The following is a 19,195-nucleotide window of genomic DNA, read 5'->3' on the forward strand; positions in this document are numbered from 1 at the left end:
ACTATGTGTGTTTTACAAATGAAATTCGGTATTGTTAAATAAAAGACAATATTTTTCAGAAGCAATTTGAAGTTTTTCTAGTTCTATTGTTCCTCTTAGTGTGTGTCGTACATAACACTCTCTCCTTGCGGGGACCCCCCGTCTTGTATATCATATAACGCCCAGGTCCCCGCGACTGCATGGTTCATGCCCCCCTTTTTGTACTAATAATTAGTTTGTCAGTGTCTTTCAACTCCTGTATAAGCCACTATTTGCACACTGGTTGGAATAATGAGTTGGATGTTAGTTATCACATCCAGTAATTACTCGATGCATTAAATATCTCACCCTTCATTACATTTCAGCAGGTCAAACCTGGGGGAAAAGTTTAGGGTATTAACTGTACAAGGCAGATTTTGGTGTGACACGCACCAAAATCCATATGTTATTACCCAGTATCAGTATCATTATTCGTCTGGTGCAATGAAAAGCACTTGGATTGCAACAAACTTTGGGGCTAGGGGAGGCCAGATTTCGGAAGGGCATAATACTTTTCCTGCCACTCGCTGCTCAAAGTGGGTTACCTGGAGTGGAGGGTTCCCCTGTGAAACAAAAAGCTTTGCCCCGAACTGAGTAAAGGAGTTAAAGGGCCCATCTATTTCACCGAACTGCTGCTAACAGAGCCCCTAATTAGCCAAGGAGAACCCTACGCACAGGTTCCTTTATAGTCCCGAGATTGAACTGATGCCCGCATAGTACCCCCTTAAAAGACTACCAGATTTGATGACTGTTTTCCTTATTAACAAACCTGACAGTTAAGAACTCATGATTCCAGTGGAATTTTTTTTTTATTGTTGATCTTACCTGAAATACAGATAAAGATATTTTTACTTTTATAATTCATTGGTGTAGTGTCTTTTTGTGCGTGTTTTACTGTGTATTGTTGATGGGTGTTGCACAAATACTTTACACATTGCCTCTTATGTTACACCTTCCTGCTCTGCTCCAGGCTACCCTGTCGGAAGCGGTGGTTCCTATTTGGACAAGGGTGCATACCCCTGCCAACTAGAGACCCGGGTTCTAACAGTAGAAAATCATACTCTGTTTCTAGGGCTGACCCTTGTTAGCATTGAGAAAATGCGGAGCCAGAAAACAGCCATTAGGAGGTCTGGTAATTTGGGTGAAGGTAGTCCTTAAGTTTAAGGGCATGGCAGGAATAATTTACTCTCCCGGTGTTTAGTTGGTATGATGATCCCTTCTGGCAAAATGAAAAGTTGATATCTTTAATGAAAAAAAGATTATCAAGCCAAGGCAAGAGTCTATCACCTTAAAAATAATACCGTTTTTGATAGTTGAGCCTGAATCCATGGTACTTGAGAAAATGCAGACTACAGTAATTGCAGCTGATGGCTTCAACCTCAAATATGAGCCAATGAGCGATTAACCTGGGATTAGGAGAGAAGAAGATGAGGAGTAAGGTGTCCATCAACCATTTAGGACTCCAAGTTAATGTCTTGATTTGCCTTATTCTGTTGACCACGTTCCAACATATTAATGGCAGACCTCATTCAAATATTATTACTGCATAGTATGGCTAAGAGTAATATAGCTTCTTTCAACTACATTATTGTTAATTAAGAGAATGGGCACTTAGTTAAAAAACACAATAACATTTGAAAAATTTGCCAGTGATCAGAACTCCCAGGTGTTAAATTTGCATCATGTTGCTACTAATTTAATTCACTGAGTGATTAAATTGTGAGTTATCCTTGAATAGGAGTTGTAGTCAAGTAGGAGTCTTTAAAATGTGTGTTGTGCCTCCATAAATCCTCATTCAGCCATAGTAGTTCCATGACTCTCTTTCCAGCAGATTCTTGAACATTTGGAATAAGAAGGTTTCCATGAAACTCACTTTCCAACTAAACTCCCAGTCTTTGTTTGGTAGAGTGTAAAGTAAATCAACAAGATTTCCTGATTCAACGAAAATGTGCTACTGATGAAACGAAGACAAATGTAATCGCTGCCAAGAAAAGTTATTGGAAAAGGAAGGTTTGGAAGAATCACAATGGGCAATTTTGATGTAAGCTATTGAAACAAAAGACCAGTGGATGCTGTGGCATATCATCTGCCATGGTGATAAGAATGGGGTCACTGTACTAGAAAGACAAATTGTAGAGAATCAATGATTTTCAAATTCTCAGCTTTAAAGCATACATTCAGGATGAAATTACTTCAAAAAGGGATGATTGTTTTGGGATGAGAACAAAAAAGGAGAAAAGGAGTTTCAAATGTTTACCATAAAAGCAGTCCAGCATGCTATCAAAAGCCAAATACTTGTCACAATACCCAGCCTTCACAAAATAATCAGTGATTGACATAAATTGTGCTGATAGATCAGGGGCACATATATCAATCAATCAATAATCTTTATTGGCAATGTTTCCAGAGCATTTATATTACATAATTAAAAACATCTCTGATAAAATACCATGAGTAATCATAGAAGCTCATCAAGGGAAATCAACAATTTGAACAAATACCACATGAATATAAATATATAAAGTATGTTGGGGCATATTACCAAGCAATAGCGATAATTATCGCTATGCATGGTTAGCGGCTAAAATTATATTGCCGTGCTCCGACGATTTGTACCGCTGAGATACCTTGATATTATCAAGGTTTATCTCAAAAGCGTTAAAAATCCTGCGAAATGCATGAATATCGCTGAAAAATCAGCAATATTCATGCATTATCGTGACAATGCTCTTAGCCATGTTAACCACCCTCCATTGGATAACATGGCTAAGAACTGCTCTGGGCAGGCGTTATCTTTTGGAGATATTCGCGCTTAACACGAATATTTCCAAAAGTAAGGCTTTGTTGATAATTGGAGATAGCGATATTAGCCACTGTTTCCAGTCGCTAACATCTTGGCACGCCCACTTTGCATGTCATTAGCGATAAATATCGCTGACATGCAAAGTGGGCCCCAAGATGATCGCTATCTCCTACTAGCTGTCGCTAACTGGTGTTAGCGACAGCTAGGTAATAGGGCAATAAAATTATCGCCGCTTTAGCGGGAAAAAGTCCCGCTAAGGCGGCGATAATGGCCCTTGGTAATATGCCCCGTTGTTCCTTCAGATGTGGGAACCCCACCCGTTTAAAGTGCGTTGTGCCTTTGATCTTAATCATCACATTAGTAGAAAGTGCATTGTGTCCTTAAAGTTGGTTTCACTCATTCCATTTTTTGCTTCGCAAATCCAATCTAACAGACCTATCTTGTAGCTGAGTATTGGCACCAAATATACATAGATGTCATGTAGCAAACGTCTTAAAATATATTTAAAAATGTATACAAGTGCTTAAAAGAGCAACCCCACATAAATATAAAATACATTATGCCATCAATCTAAAAGTCTGACATCACCCTTTTCTCCTCCCCATCCCACTCTGTCAAGGCTTTCCTATTAATCCACAAGGACCATAACAACGATGCCATGCAATAACAGATAAAAGGATTAGATAGTTGTTTAATACAATAGAGTGCAGGACGACAGTTTAAAATGGAATTTTTACAAAAGGGGGAGAATAAACCTCTTTCTGTAAGAGGTTTAAAATCCACAGAAGAATAGTATATGCAGATCAGACTATACAGGCCTTTTATAACAGGGACATGCTCGTAGATCTTTTAACGAAAAAGTATTCTTTGGGAAACCCATCATTAACGGGATAAAATTCATACGAAATTAACTAAGATAAAGTGGTGTTGAGGGTTTTTCACAAAAATCAAATATGACTCACCCACCCCGGTATAAAGGGGGCATGTGAAATATAGCTTTACTGAGTTTTTAGTTTGACTAACTTTCTCTCGATCACTTGCTGATTTGGCCAAAAATGTTTCCTCAACTCTATCTTTAGACATAGTTCTGCAGCTGGATAGGTTAACAAAGAAATCCCCCAGCCCCAGACTTTCACATATTGTGTGCATTGTCTAGGGCCTAACAGTCCTTGATGATATTTTGGGTTACACTGACCGTGTCTCTGTTCCAGATCGAATGCCATAACATAATCGGGGCGAGTCTCACTACGTCTGTACTATATGGGGCCTCTAACTCGGTGTGGCAGATGTAATTCGCAAAATTGCTTGGAAGTGCTAACAGTCTTTTATTGAAACTGTCCTCTATTCTTTGAAGTGGATCAATTGCCACCCTGTCCCAGACACCAGTCCCATAAGATGCTGCAGTAACGGTTTTTGTGGCATACACCTTTTTTTATCACATCCATCCTCTTAGCACCCACATTCTTAGAAAAGGGAAAAATGGCCCTCACACCTTTCTCCATGGCTAGGGCCCAGTTGCCCACCATGTTGAAACAACCATTTTGTCTATCAAATACAACTCTCAAATAGGTAAAAGTGTAAACCACTGTCCTTCTGAGCTGCTCTCTATAAAACATTGGAAGTTTTTTAGGGTGAGTTCCTGCCACCAGCACAAAAAATGTATCTGTGTTCACACGAAGAACCAGATGGATCAGCTACTGTAGGCCCACCCCAGTTCTTGCGATCACAATGTATCTTATTGTTGGCTAATATAATTGCTCTAGGTATGCCTATCATTAACTGAATTGGAGCTGTGATTATCTCCATCAGAATTACAGAGAAAGTTCCGTGGAAAACTGGGCTCAGAGACGAAAGCAGGCAGCTCACATGTTTTGCGGAACGTCTAACAAAGAATGGACTTGAAAGTACAAAAGCTGATATCCCAGGAGAAAGCACAGTCCTCTGTAGGTCAGGGCGCCATGTTTGGAAAGGAACCTAATGGCACTCATCAAGCAATACCAGAAACTTTCAAATTTCAGTGGCAGGGTTCCCCCGAGCTGAGGACAGAAAAAGTAAATACCGCACTGCCCCCCCCCCCCTCAGAAAACACCTGCGACAGAGTCCTTCTCTACCCCTGCTTGCTGTAAGCAGTTTCCACTTTTTTCTAAGTCCCACTTTATGACAACAGCTGCAACCCCGTCAGTCAGCCTTCAGCCACACCGCTACTGCAAATCTCTACGCCACAAACTTCTGCCCCTACACTCCCCCGCACTCTACAATGGGATGATGCAGAGGGATCTACAGCTCAACAACAACCTGCAAATTCGATCTCTCTGAGCAATAGCAGTAATAAAGCTTCTCAGAACTCGAAAGAAACGGATACTGATATTCGAAGTATGTATGAAGTGATACTTTCAGAGTTCAAGGAAATTCGAATATCGCAGGCGGTGCAAATTGCTTTAGTACATGCCAGGCTATCCCAGATAGAAGAATCATTAGGTAAAATCCCAGAATGTCTGGATGAGGTAGAAGAGGGGGTTTCCAATCTTGAAGATAAAGTTTCAACCTACTATCAGGAATTAGCCCAATTCATGCATAATTCAGAAATCCTTGAATCCAAGCTACACAACATCGAAAACTTCAATAGAAGATCATCTAATCTATGCCTGGTAGACGTTCAAGAAGCTATCGAAGGTTCCCAGGTATGTGAGCAGCCGCGGTCGGTAGTGGGAGTACCTGCCGGGCGGTGACGTGGGGAGGGGGAGTGACAGGGTGGGGGTAGTAATCTATGGATTACGGAGGTTTACAGGTAAAAACATATAAATACATTTTAAAAAAAATCGTTGTGTGCACTGCATCCCCAAATGTGCTGAAGTGCGCGCAACTAAATTCGTTTTATTTATTTATGTTTACTTACCTGTAAACCTCCATAATGCATAGATTACTACCCCCCCCCACCCTGCCCCTCCCCACGTCACCGCCCGGCAGGTACTCCCACTACTGACCGCGGCTGTATGTGAGTGAATCGAAGCCCTTCTGAAGAAGGCAATTCCTGAACTGGAGGGAGACTTGACTATTGCTAGAGCCCGCAGCGTTCCCTTCCAGAGGTCTCCTAATCCAAAATTTCCTCTTGCTATCCTCTTGAACTTTGGGGATTTTCTAATAAAGGAGAAGATTCTTACTAAAGCTAGCGTGAAAAGGACATTGTCTACGCAAGAAGTACCACATTTTAGAATCTTCTCAGACTTGTCAGCTATGTCAGCAAAGAGGCGTCGGGAATTCATAAGAATGATTGACATGTTTAAATCAAAGGGTGCACAGGCAACCATTTTTCAGCTATCAAAATTGAAATTTCTGGCAAAAGGAAAATGCCACATATTTGATAATGTAATGAAAGCGCAAGAATTACTTCAGCAGATTTCTAATTTAGTATAGGTTGTTAGAAAGGAGCAAGATATAAGTACGGGAAGCTGGAAATATTAGGTAGAGTATGGACTTTGGTAATAATAATGCATTCAAAATAGGGAATAAATAGGCTTGGGGTCACCAAGGCTGCGGGGGCTACCCAGCCTCCAGTAGCAGAAGCGCACAAGGGAAGGAGTGCAGCTACATGGCACCTAGCAATCGGAAGGGAGGAGCTGTGGGTTACTTCTCCACACCCACAGGGAGGGGCATGGTTGCGGGGTGGGGGGAGCACAGGGTGGGAAGGGGAGAAGCATAGGGGAAACAGTTCTGATAAATTTGGAGACAATCACAAAACTACTAGGAAGGAAATAAATAATAACCAAGTAAGAGCTCAAGATAGTATGGCAATTGGTGTATGCACTTTAGAGGTTTTTTACACATTATGGTCTAGCTTCATGGATTCGTTTATATGCATAGGCATTTTTCTCGATACAACTCTTTGTACTGGCTTTTTTAATGCTGGATACTTCGCCGGAAAGGGTTATTGCAAAAATCATAATTGCACTCATTTTACACAGGCACTTTCACAACTCAGGTATAAGCACTTTATTTGCACTGTAACTTTATAATCATAGGGCTTATAGTCTAAGCACTTTGACAGGGATCAAAAAAATGATAGGCCTGTTCGATATAAAGCACTGCAACCAAGCTGCGATTTCGAATTTCAGCTGTCTGCAAATAGTATGTTCTGATTAATGTCTTGTAACCTTCTTGGGGAGGAGGCTGATGTTGAAAAGCAATTTAACCATGTTATCTTCCAGGTCAGAATGTTTACCTGGGTTAAGAACTTTAGTTGCACTGTCACTTTATAGCTACTGTGCTGAGTTATGGTTTGACCTTTTTCAATCATTAGTAAAAATGCCTATGAAAGTAATACATTATGATCAAGTAAGCTCTCCAGCCAGCATGATAATCAGTGTATGCACTCTTGATGTTATTTGCACATTTTGGCAAAGTTCTACGGATCTTTTTTTTTTTTTTTATAAAAATTTTTTATTGAAAGAAACAATTATACAAAAGAAAAAAACAAAACTCACAAGGCAAACGTACATTGATATATGATCATGGGTCCATGCAGGCAAAGCTCCAGTGTTACATACATATAGTGCAAGTGGTGAGCATGGGGTGAAAGGGGCGGACAAGGAGACAAGCAAAGAGTTATTGACAATATGGAAAAGCAGAATGCCAATTAGGGGGACGTAGAAACGTCAGGGTGTACATCCTGTGGGGGGGTACATATATTCCCACGATAAGCGTTCCATTGGGACCAGATCCTACCCCATTTCCTGGGACCGCCCCGAGAGAGGTACACCGTCTTTTCCCAAAACATGCACCAATCCATGTTCTCCTTCCATTTAGATACAGTGGGAGGCCTATGCGATCCCCAAAGCTGAGCAATGTCCCTTTTTGCAACCATATTTCCAAGGGTCGCCCATGTAATCTGTGCTGTGCTGTAGTCGTTAGGCTCCCAGACATTCAACAGGCAACGCCTGGCCTCGGGCAAGAGCGACACACCTGTGACACTCTCCATCACAACATGTATTCGGGACCAAAAGGCAATCACCTCGGGGCATTCCCACAATATATTGAGGAAGGTGCCAGACATTCCACATCCACGCTTACACAGCCCATCCAAAGAGTAGCCCATCCGTACCAGACACGGCCCAGTAACATACACTCGATGGAGTACCTTAAGCTGAACGAACCTCAGGCGAGCGGGAATAGCAACTTCCTTGGGCGAGGACAGAGCAGATTGCCAGTCCTCATCATCCAGTTCCAGTCCGTCAGCACTCCACGAGGCCCTAAGGCGCACCAGCAAGTCAGCTCTATTGTTAATAAGTTTCTTGTAAATCAAGGAGATCGTGCTGTCGGGTACATGACCATCTAGAATGCGGTCCTCCAGAGGGGAGGATTCAGGAATCTCATCACCCCCAGCAAACACGGACAACAGAGCGTGACGGACTTGGGCATACCTGAAGAATTCCGTATCACGAAGGTCGTACTCCACTTTCAACACGTCAAAGGACTTGATGGCACCCTTCGACCACAGATCACCCACTCTACTTATACCAATCATGTCCCATTTATCAAAGCCTTTCGTTCTCCACAGATGTCCCAAGCATTCGGAATCATACAAAGGGGTAGCCCGAGTAAATCGTCCACGCCAACCCAACGCCGCATTCGCATCACGCCACACCCTCACAACAATTTTAGTGGGACCAGTCAGTGTTCCATGGAGTCCCTCGGAGTACAACGCTCTGTTAAAGGTCCCCCCTGGCAAAATAAATGTATCCATGGAAAAAGCCGGTGCAGGACCCGGGGCGTAGGTTGCATGGTTAATAGCACTCAGCTGAGATGTCCAATAATAACGCCTGATGTCCGGGAGGGCTATACCGCCATCATACCACGGAAGCGTGAGTTTGGAAAGAGCGATACGGGCACGCCCATCCAGACCAGTTGTCTCTGTAGGTCGTCCACTTCACGAAAATAGCCCGAGGTAATCGGGTCAAAGGAATTCTGAAGTGCGTATAAAAATCGAGGCAGCGACATCATCTTAAAAAGCGCCGCTCTACCGAGGGGCGATAAGGGCAACCTACGCCAGCGCGCAACATCCAGCTTGAGCCGTTGAAGCGGGGGTAGCAGATTACGCTCATACCGCATAGAAGGGTCCAGGGAAACGTAGATCCCCAAGTACTTAAACCGGGTCTCAGTCACTTGAATCGGAAATCTACGAGGCAGTGGAGGGAGTTCTCCAGCCAAAACGTAGAGGCAGGATTTAGCCCAATTAATAACGAGACCCGAGTTCTTCCAAAAGGAGATAAGAACATCGAAAAGTACATTCAGGGACCTCTGAGGAGAGGTGAGATAAAGGAGGATGTCATCCGCATAAAGCGAGACTCGATCCTCAAAGTCGGGAGTCCACCGGATACCTCGCATGGAAGGCTCCCAACGGAGCCACTCCGCCAGAGGCTCCAGGGCAAGAGCGAAGAGCAATGGAGATAGCAGACAGCCCTGCCGGGTGCCACGCCCAAGCGTAAAAACGCAAGACACTTTCCCATTGACTACCACCTGAGCCAGGGGCACCTCGTAAAGGAGTTTCACCCAGGCGATAAACACCGGCCCAAACCCGAACTTCGAGAGGGCCGGCCAAAGGTAAGGCCACTCAATGGTGACGAATGCCATGGTAGCGTCAAGGGAAGCCAAAATGGCCGGTTCAGTGAGTGTCTCAGCTCTCGCGAGAACACCATGGAGTCTGCGAAGATTCAGAGCGGTATTGCGATGCGGGATAAAACCGGACTGATCCGGATGGATCAAGTCCCCGACCACAGTGACCAAGCGATTAGCCAATAATTTAGCCAAGATTTTGGGTTCGGCATTGAGTAAAGAGATTGGTCTGTACGAAGTACAACGATCACGTGGCTTACCCTCCTTATGGATAACTACAATGGTAGCGAGTCGTTAGTCTGCAGGGAGGGAGCCAGACTCCAAGGCCTCGAGGAACATGTCCCTCAAGTAGGGCGCCATTTTGTCGGGTCGCAGCTTGTACAATTCAATGGGCAAACCATTGGGGCCCATCGCTTTACCGGAACGGAGGGAACGTATAGCAACAGCAACCTCATCAACCGTGAGCGGAGCATCCATGAGGTCCCTGTCAGTGTCAGAAAGGCTAGGCAGAGCGATATCTCGCAGTAACAAACGAGAGTCCTCCTCATTCCTACCACAAACCGAGGTGTACACAGTCCTAAAGTGGTCCACGAAACACTGAACGATCCCAACTGGATCCACAACACATTCTCCATCTGGCCGTTCAATCACGGGAACAACACGATTCACTCTCTCTTTCTTGTCCAACCACGCAAGCAATTTACCCGCCTTGTCCCCCACGTCATACAACCTGCCCTGCTGCTCCCTGTACATCATTCTCGCAGCATCAGTCACAAGAGCCCTGTAATCAGCTTGTTTCAGGGCAAGGGAATGCAACTTTGCACTGGAGACGCATGTCTCGAGATCGTCTTCAAGCACAGTTATCTCAGACTTCAATCGCACAACCTCCATGTTGGAAGCTCTCTTAGCGGCGGCAATCAGGGAAAGTTCCTGCCCATGCACAACAGTCTTGAAGGCCTCCCAAAACGAAACAGCAGAAGAAACAGACCCCACATTGTCGTCAAAATAATTGTCAATAGCTTTCACAATTTCGGAGCGGGTTGTAGGGTTCCGGAAATACCAGGGGTTGATAGGGGCGACCCTACCCTCACCGCCCACCCCAACCTCATAACGAAGCCACAATGGGGAATGATCGGAAATACCCCTAGGGAGATGACGAATCTCTCTGATGGAGGAGGACTGGACCGGTGGTATTAAGAGATAATCCAGTCTTGAAAGACTACCATGTGCCCCAGAGTGAAAAGTGTACTGTAGTTGTGTGGGGTGCAGTAATCTCCAGCCGTCTACCAGCCCAAAGGTTTCAAGCAGATCATTCAGCCACATGTGGGCCTTGGGTAAAGCCCTGGGAGGATGACGATCAGAAGTGCCAGAGACAACCGAATTAAAATCCCCACCCAGGATCAGAAGGCTCTCAGGAAGCTCCAAAATGACCCTGCCGAAATCGGCGTAGGTAGAGGTCTGTAGACCCGGGGGGACATACACAGAGAGTATGGATAATGTCTTCCCCTCCCATCTACCAGTGAGCGCCGCGTAGCGCCCCCTGTCATCAATCCTCACGTCATCAACTTCGAGTGGGAGAGAAGACCGGATAAGAATACCAGCCCCCCTGGAACCAGAGGTAAACCCAGAGTGGGCCACCAGTAGGTATCCGCGCCTATTCAAGGCCTGACATGCGTTACCTATTAAATGCGTCTCTTGCAAAAGGACTATATCGGGCGTATGACGCCTAAGGAAGCGCAACACGATCCCTCGCTTAATCCTGTCACCCAGGCCATTGACATTCCAGGATAGCAGTCTCAACTCGCCACCCCCATCCCCGAGATAGGCAAAGCAGAACCCACACAAAACCCAACGATCAGAAGCAAGGAAGAAAACAATACGATGCCTTGTGAACAAAAAAAACCAAATACACCCCCCCTCCACCCCCCAACTTGATCCCGTTACAACAACCCCCACCCTGCACCCCTGCGTACGACTCATAAGCCACCCCAACTTGCAGTGTGCCTGTCGCCCCATTATCAAACTAAGATACGCAAAGAACCCAGGAGGAGGAAGAGTCCCCCAGTCACCCCCCACCACCCCCAGGCCAATCTAGACTGAAAAAACAGAAAGATCAAAGTCCAGACTCAGCTGAAGAGTGGGAAAAGTTCAGACGCCAGGATCCACGACACAGCTTTCACTCTGGCGCACCGCCGACGGCACCTCCGGGGTGCCCAGTACGTTCGTCCCTTCTAGGCAGGGAGTCAAGCCAGTCACTAATATTTTCAGGGCGATCAAAGAAAAATGTACGGTCCCCATATTCAATCCGAAGACTGCTCGGGAACAACATGGCGTACTTGAGGCCCAAGTCCCGCAATCGTCTCTTTACTCCCTGAAAACTCTGTCTTTGTCTCTGAACAAGCGGTGAAAAGTCAGGATAAAAGGAAACAGAGGCATTTTCAAATTTCACTGGGCCCTTATCCCGTGAGGCTTGAAGAATAGCATCCCGATCTCTAAAGTGGAACAATCGGGCAATAATGGGCCTCGGAGGAGCGCCCAACTTTGCCTTCCCGCCTGGGACTCGATGAGCGCGTTCAATCGCAAAGAACTTGCTAAGTCCTGCGGGAGCAAGATAGTTTGTGACCAGATCCTCCACCAAAAAATCAACCGCTAGTATCTCGGGATTCTCCAGAACACCGATAAGGCGAAAGTTCTACGGATCTTATTATGCATAGGCATTTTTCTGTGCAAATGCTGAGGGACAGTGGTATTGTTGTTAGGACAAACGGCGCCACTCAGGAGAGTAGCACTAGTATCAATATTTGAAATATCTTGATCTTGGTGCTGCAGGGTAAGGAGAACCACTAATCTCCCCAAAGTCAGTGGTCAGGGCCACCATAATAGTCAGAAGAGAAAATCTCAAGCACACAATAGTGTTATAACAGAATTAATAACAGGTGCGCAGTGAGAGCACAAATTTAACGCAGAGAAATGAGTCCTTTTTCTTTTTTCTTTTATTTCTCGGGTCTTCTAACAGCCGACACGTGTTTCATCGCTAACATAGGAAATCATCCCGCAACTTTATCAAGGCTTTCTTCTCTGTATGTCTATCCGTTTTTCGTGGTGATAATTCCAACCCACTGTGTGGTTCTGTTTTCATAGACGTCCGCTATCGCTGTCTATATATCTCCAAATGAGTTCTGGTTTGTCGTAGGACTCGTTATACGTAGTCACCGGTCTTAGGACGTCTCCCCTCGTATCTCGGACACGAGGGGAGACGTCCGCAGACTGGTGACTACGTAGAACAAGTCCTAAAACAAACCAGAACTCATTTGGCAATATAAAGACTGTTCTTTATTCAGCCTTATGTATTGTCAAATATTTTCAAGATTTTTGTGCAGATTGTCAGTTTATATTTTAGTACTCAAGAGGATTGACTCAGCAATCCTCTTTAGTCCTTTAACCCTAACGGCCTGAACGGCCTGAAAAATAAAATTAAAGCACGGGCACTTGAAGAATGGCTAAAAGGCTACTCCCCAGATATCATCCTCCTACAGGAGACCCACTCTGTAGTTAAGAGAAAACCTTCATTTAATATGTTTCAGCAGTAGGCAGGGAGTTGCTCTCTGTCTTGAATAGGCAGCGCACAGAGAGGGGTAGCTATTTTCTTTAGTAAATTCTTCCCTTTTCAGGTTATATACTCACTGACGGATAAAGATGGTAGGTGAGTAATAGTTAATCGGGCATTAAATAACATTAAGATCACTATAGCAACGCTCTATGCCCCAATAGAGGATAATCCCGCCCCTTTGACGGATCTCCACCAAGTATTGCTATTAATACCTAGCTTGATTATTCTGGGCGGGATTGTAATTATTTACAGAATCCAGGTTTAGATTCTTCGACAGGGTCTAGGAAACAAAAAAAAACTTGGGTAGGAGAAGCGTTAAAGGATTGTAAGACTGATTTTAAATCTGATAGATTCCTGGCGGTTAAGATATCCAGAAAGAAAAGAATACTCATGTTATTCAGCAAAATACAACTCAGCTGCTACATTGGGCTTTTTGTGCTTTCACAGGCTAATTGCGTATATATACAAAACAGCTTTTCAGATCATGCACGTTAAAACTAGAATTACGAGGTATTGGTAGAAACTCAAATACCTCGAATAGGTAATTGAATTCTGCTGGAGTCGAATACTGGTGTGAGAAAATCCATGCGGAGATAGAGGGCTATTTCCAGTTTAATAGAGATACAGCCTCACTGGAGAATGTATGGGAGGTCTTTAAGGCAACTATTCACGGGGTTTTTATCCAAGCAGATTGCCATGAGAAAGGCAGAGATGATAGAGAGAAATCATCTTGAGGCAAAGGTTAAGCATGCAAACAAGTGATACCTGAGGGATAAAAGCAATAGGAATAAACAGCATTGAGACAGGTGCTTCAAGAAATGCAAGATTACTACTATTCTAAAGTTTACACTGCTAATTCGGCCTACCTACAGAAGGTCTATGAAGAGGCCGCATTTACAGGCAACTTTTTAGCCTGGCAATTAAAGGATAAACAAGCTCAGAACAGAGTTCTTGCACTAAGTGATAAACTCACTAAGAGTCGTGTTACAGACAAAAACATAATACAAAGTGAGTTTGTCAGGCATTATGGGCCTCATTTATGAGAAATGACGCATCACTGTGTGAAAGCAGCGATGCCTCACTTCTCAGTGCGACATACCTGATGCGTCATATTTAATGTATGATGCATCATGTCGCAAGGAGTTACAGATATGTCAATATTTCTGACGTATCTGTAAGCGCAAAAGTGACGCATTGCTGGAGTGTGTCACAAAAGTGACGCATCGGAAGCGCAAAACTGACGCAAGACCTCATAAATGAGGCCCTTTGAGTCTATTTATTCAGTGAGGCAAGAAGTGGATAACACAAAGCTAGTTTCCTTTTTTAGTAGATTACAAGTTCCAAATCTAACCACGGATCAAACCTCAAGTCTAATGGCCGATGTGACGATGCAAGAAATAGAAGAGTGGTTCGAACTATGGCCAATGGCAAACTTGCGGGGATGATGGGATTCCAATTGAGTTTTAAAAAAGTTTAGCATAAATCGGAATAAGGAAGTCGTGCTACTGGCCAATCTAGCCTAAAATTGCCTCTGCTTCTCGGAAGGAAATGGGAAAAATACGTTCCCCAATCTATTTTTCTCTCAATTCAATTCAATTTCAATTTATTTTATTATGATTTGGAATTCCGAAGAATTCAACATAACATTACAATAAAACATTAATTCGTAAAAAACAGTATTAAAACCCAAGAGGTTACACCCTGTAATTATCCTACATTACACACAGTACATAATACATTTTTCATTAAACCCCTATCTTTAGTTACGAATGAATACTGTAATAAACAATTTTCCTAGAGTTACCTCCTCCCTAAATGGACAAATCTCTGTTAATCATTAAATACGTCACTCCGGGGGACTAAAATCTTCTAATCATTATCTAGTAAGAAACACTATTGGCTGACTCCCTAATTTAATAAAGCGATCTAATCTAATCTACAATTACATTTGGGCAGCGCATGGTTAAGAAATTATGTATAGTTCATCCAATGTACGGTTAACGTTAATCTAAAATAATAATTAAAATCTTATTTTTAAAATCTTATTTTTGGGAGATGAATTTTAAATGAAAATAGTGGCCGGTTTTTATTAAGTGCCATGTAAAGTGCCCATGCAATCTACATTGTGCTGACGCAATGAAACCATAATCTTTATCCAGGGCTTATACCTCATTCGACCCTTTTGGCTTTAGCCCGATTAATAAACTCAACTACATTTATACCATTGTTATCCAATATACAGTCAGCAGTTAACAAAAGCAAAGGCAATTAAAACATTTCTACTGGCCAATCATATTTTGTGAGGTGGGGAAATACCATCTTCTTTTAGAACAGCAGTGGTAGTTCGCTTTTTAAAAAAAGATAAAGACAAGAAAGACATAAATTCCTACAGACCCATTAGTTTGTTGAATTCTGATTACAACACCATCGCCAAATTGCTGGCTAACAGAATAAGCAACTGTACAGGGTCTGTAATCCATAAGGATCAATGCAGTTTTGTTGCAGGGTAGCAATTGTCTTTTAACACTACCTACCTCATTGAAGCACAGGATTATTTTAAACAGAATAGAATACTGTCCAGGATAATGCTTTTAGATGCAGAAAAGCCTTTTGACCTTGTTTGTTGGGAAAGCCTATTCTATTCACTGGCCAGATTTGGTTTTCCCCCCAAACTAATCACTGTCATCGCAAAATGTTATGAGGGCGCTACGGCTCAAATAATTGTGAATTCCAAGAGGGTTGGTGCTTGTAGAGTAGTTAGGGGGACAAGACAAGGCTTCCCGCTCTCCCCCTTGCTCTTTGCATGTTTTATAGAGCATCTAGCAATGGCCATCCGCTCTCTAAGTGGCACCACATCTCCATTGACCGGTATGACTAATATCAAACTGCATGGTGATGAAATCGCCCTATGCTTAAAGCCTGAAAGGGAAGTGCAATTACACATTTTTTAATTTGTTTCAGGAATTTCAAGCCATTGGGGGCTATAAAATTAATACATCCAAGACAGAGATCATGCTTTGCAATTGCTCAGCTGAGTCACTATTAACAGATCTAGTCTCTTTAGTTAACTCACAGCATAAGAGAAATTTAGGGTTATATATTACGGAAAACATTAATGATCTTTATGCCCTAATTTATATCCCTCTTATCAATAAAATAAAGAATAAATAGTCGAAATGGATAGAACTCCCAGTCCTGCTAATAGGCCAGGTTGCTATTTTTCGTGTGATGATTCTTCCACTATGTAATTTCTTGTCTTTAGCTATTCCCAATGCGGTCCAAATGAATTTCTTCAAGGAAGTCCAAGGCCTCTTCTCCACACATATATTGGCAAATAAGGAGTGATGGTTATCAATGGAAATACTCTTTAGGCCAGTATTTGAAGGAGGATTAGCTCTTCCCGATTTGAAAGAGTATTATTATGCCAATTTTGCACTCATCTTATAAAGATTCACAAAGGTTTTAAATACCAATAGGTATGATATTTTTTTCTTAGATCTGATTTACAAGGAATATTTAATTCAAGATTTTATGCACTCAATAAAAACCTCCAAAACGTTAGATATAAAATCTACAAATGAAGCATTAAACAGAAAAAACAGCTGTTTAGGCATCTCGCAATCCCACGTTGAATGCGGAAACTTACCTTTCTGACATTTATGTAGGTAAATACTCACTATTAGATCCAGTAATATTGGCGAATTGGAAAAGTCAGGGATTTAGAAAGATAGGAGACTTCCTGCAGGGAGAGTGGAAAACCTGGTCTGAAATTAAACCACTACTTAAGCATAGCAAAATTATTATGCAATGGTCTTATGTTAGGATCAAATACTTTTTGTCAGGACTTGACCCTACATGGATTAGGGATGTTAGTAATGTCATAGAGCGTTTGGTAAATTATATACATGGCATCTCAATAGGTAGTTGGGTCTCACTATTTCCGACTCAAGGAGAAGACACATTTGCCTTAAGGTTCAGAAAAAGTGGGAAAATCAAGAAGAGTTGTCCATCTCCAATGCAGATTGGCCCATATTAATAAACTCAATAGTTCCCTGCTGAAAGCAGCCAATTCTAAGCGGGTGCAATTTTATACCAAATGGCTGCTGTATCGTACCCCAGAATTTTTTGCAGCAACTTAACCCCCAGATTTCTTCAAATTGCTTCAGATGTAACTAAGAGGGAGGAGGGAACTGAACTTATACTATCAGTGGATGCGGTAAATTAGAGGGATTTAGGGAAAATATTAACAAATATTGTCAAAACACACTGAAAGTCCCACAGATCCTGGATATTCAGACTTTGGTGCTATGTTATTCGGCAGAATTTACAGCAACCATTCAACAAAAAAAAAAGATATTCATTTTAGTCTTGAATGCACGGTCATTGATTCTGCAGAGATGGAGATCGGCGGATATTCCAACTTTTACACAGCTTTTTAGTAAATTGGTTAGAAATAAGGAACACAAAAGAAAGTACACTCTGAGAGCAGGCTTCTATAAAAAAAATCGAGGATCTGTGGGAGAACGAGGATTTTGAACAGTTTGGGGAGGCCTTGATGTTGGAAACAGCTATATGTTAAAATTAATGTTAAATCAGATTGTACACTCAAGAAATCAAACTATGGCACTTTATTACCATTGTGGCTTTTATGGTGCATGTTTTTTTTATTGTTTTTTTTAAATACTGAATTCCCACCATGTGGGTATGCTGCTTGATGTCTAAATGAATTATTTTATTTTCTTAATGTCTTTTGTATTCAAGATTTATGAACCGTCTCCCCAAAAAAATATTTATAAAATAAAAAAAATATGAAGGAAAAAAGGCAAGAAAGAAAGAAGACAAGAAATAGGGATGACAAGAAATAAAGAAAGACATATGATAAGAAGGAAAGAAAGCAAGAAGGAATTAAAGAAAGAAAGAAGGGAGAAAAAAGGAAAGAACAAAGTTAATAACAAAAATGCTGTAAATTAAACATGATAAAGGCTGTTTTTCTTCCTGGGCAAAGTTTATTAATGAACTACTGGGTACATTTAGCCCAGAATAAATGTGTTCTGCAACATTGTCTGCTTATGAATACACATGTGTAATATTGAAGATTCCAATAACTTTTTACAGAACGGTTTCAAATGGACTCAATCTGCTATGCTGTGCAATACCAACAGTTAGATACAGCACACTCCAAAAGGAATTCACAACAGCATTGGCGGGAGATAAGAACTGATAAAGAATGGACTGTGGCCTGTGCTCACTTCTGGTATAAAGCCTCCGGCTGTCATGTCAGACTCTCACCACAAAAGGAAGATCAAAGACATAAATTAAAAACAAAACCATTGGCATAGAAGGGAACTAGCTTTTGTGCAGATGTGCTCCTTGTGAAAGAAAAAATGCAGTCACTCAAAGTGAAGCTATCCAGTGGCTGAAGTGGGCTGACTCCCTTCCCCATACTGTGTGCTTTAGTGGGTGGAAGCAAAATGTTTATGACACACTAACATACTAATGGGTGAGGAAAGCTGGCTGAAAGCCCCTTTAAAAAACACGTATTACACTTTTTTTTATATAAAGCAAAAGATCATGGGTAACGTCAGACCTAAAAAGGCTGTCAAAGGGATTCTATGAATTACCATATATAAGCCTCGTAGATGCCACCCAGAAAACTTTGCAGCACTATTCGCCTTGTAACACTAGAAGATTTGAGTCATAATAGGCCTAAATACTCCTTTGGTCCTGAGGGCTTTCAGAAGAAAGTAAGTACAACTGAAAAGGTAGATAGACGTCAATGATTGCTAATAAAATATGTTTGCTTTAAAAATGAGCTACTGTACCTGGTTGAAGATATTGAATGTATGGAGCTGGTTTTGGGTATGACGTTAGATACATTTACTTAACTAATTTTACTGCACTTCTCTGCAGATAAAGATACGTTTACGCTTCGTCACATTTTATGGATTATTATGGCCTTGGTGGTGGCTGATTTGCGAATTTTTCAGATGTTGAAGTCAGACATGGGGATGCCTTGGTACCAGAAAGTCGTGGCTCAAATAACATCTGTCAATAATACTGTGTCCTAAATATTATTTATAAAAATATCGCCCAATTGAAGTTAATAATGGAAAATCTACTTCTAATTGTATTTATAAGCAATATTTAGACACAAT

The sequence above is a fragment of the Lissotriton helveticus genome, chromosome 9 (genome assembly GCF_964261635.1).
Source record: "Lissotriton helveticus chromosome 9, aLisHel1.1, whole genome shotgun sequence".
NCBI lineage: Eukaryota > Metazoa > Chordata > Amphibia > Caudata > Salamandridae > Lissotriton > Lissotriton helveticus.